Genomic DNA, 2,109 nt, shown 5'->3' on the forward strand with positions numbered 1-2,109 from the left:
GAATATTAATTTGCACATCCTCAATATTCTGTTAAGAAGACACTCGTTTCTCATGAAAGATGAGATGGATGTTTAAACAGTTTAACGTGCAAGAAAAGTTGAAAAGAAATTGTGTTTTATGTTAATGGTGCTGTTTTGGTAAAACAGGTCAGGTTTATTGCTTGAGTGAAAATCACCCCTTGTGGATTTGAGATGGAGAGCCACCCAAACTTGAAATTTTGATTCCTGAACCTGGAAGGATACATCTTTGCTGTGACACGTGGACAATTCGTTGCATCAACTTTTCGTTACATCAACTTTTCTTCAGCTGGGAGGACATTTCTCTTTTGCTGGACACTTGTTTGAACTGGTAGGATTTAACTGAAATTGCACTCACCCACTGGACATCTTAAAGGACATTTTGGACGATTTTCAAAGACAATTAAGAAAAAAAAGGTTCTAACAAGGGCTATTGAATGTGAGTCAGATGTAAATTTTGGGATTTCCTTTGAACATTTTAGTTGTGATAAAACGTTCCGGTTTGCTTAAATTGTTACTTTGAATTGTGGTTATATGCCGTTGTGCCTTGTTCATGGGATTTTCTTTGGTTTGTCTAAAATAGTGTAAGAAATTGTGAATCTAAAAGAAAAATAGGATAAAAATCCTAAACTCTAAATCCAAAAGACAGTGAAGTCTAATAGCTATCGAAACATAGCAAGATCAAATCAAAGGCTTTAAAAATTACTACGATTTAAGGAAACAGAAATAAATTAGATTAAAGTTCTATTTAACAGGAAAAAAAGAAATTAAATATTACCTTTTGTTATAAGAGGGAAAGAAAACATAGAGAATTCATTGGTTGTGCATCAATTTTATTATATTTTTTGTTTCATTCTGGTCCATGTTGTTTATGTGACTGTTGAATTACAATATATATTTTCTAATTATTCTCTTTACATGGTTGTGTGATTTTATTTACTGCCATCATTAATTCTGTTCTCCACTTACCTAGAAACTGATCCATTGCTCCAAATTACGTTGAGGGCACTTGTTACATACAATTCTTGGCGAGCCAGCCAGGAGAACAGTGGTAGTAAATATCTTCTGGATGAGTTCCTGAAAAGGGAACAAAACAAGAAAATTAGATTCCGCAGACCTGAGATTACATTAATCCTAAAAAACATGGATATTGTTGAAAGTGAGAAGGTTAATGTTGTGACCTCAGTGGTAGTTCGTGGGTTGACAGGCACTGAACTTGACAAGGACCTAGTTGAATTTTTAAACAAACACGGACGTGTTAGTAGACAGCTGAGGGTAGATAACCCACAGTCACCTTTTCATAGAGATATTATAGTAGAATATGAAAGCTGTTCTGCCCTGGTAACTCTCGAATCTATGTTGCCATACACTTTCAGAAGCCCACATAACATCTCTTATGTCATAACACTTTTGTCAAGTGCCTATGTACCAGCAGCAACCACACAAGCAACCTTCTGTTACTTTGCTGAGCTGTAGAAATTAGCAACGATTAGTGGAAAGACTTTTGAGGAACTTTTGAGAGAACAGTTATCTCAAGCCACTACATCCAGTGATGAAATCGCAACAGATGAGAATGAGCCAAAGCTTTCTTTAGAGACTGGTATTCCCATGCATGATCCTCTTACCTCATTCAAGGGAACGAAAAATGTAGAAGGGTGTCAAAGCCCAGAGACTGTACGTTTAGTGCTCTTTGAAAAGAGAACTTCAACTTTAGATGTGGCTGATGTAAATCCACCTGAAATCCAGTGTGTGATAGTTGAACACCTAATTAAGAATGAAGGAATCTCCTACATGCATGCACCTTTCAGACTTGGAGTGTTCTCTGGGAAAATTCCATGTCCGAGCACTGAAGTTGATTATGATGCCTGGAGAGGGAGTGTTGAACTGATCCTTCACTTTCTGATTTGCACCGTTCCAGGAAAATATTAGACCATTTGTTACCTCCAGCATTAGAAATTGTGAGACATTTGGGTGCAAGAGCCCCACCTAATGCATACCTTGACATTCTGGATTCTGCCTTCGATGCAGTTGAGGATGGGGATGATCTTTATGCAAGATTCTTAAACGCACTGCAAAATGCAGGAAAAAAGC

This window comes from Sinocyclocheilus grahami, unplaced genomic scaffold (assembly GCF_001515645.1).
Source record: "Sinocyclocheilus grahami isolate Dianchi unplaced genomic scaffold, SAMN03320097.WGS_v1.1 scaffold1131.1, whole genome shotgun sequence".
Classification (NCBI taxonomy): Eukaryota; Metazoa; Chordata; class Actinopteri; order Cypriniformes; family Cyprinidae; genus Sinocyclocheilus; species Sinocyclocheilus grahami.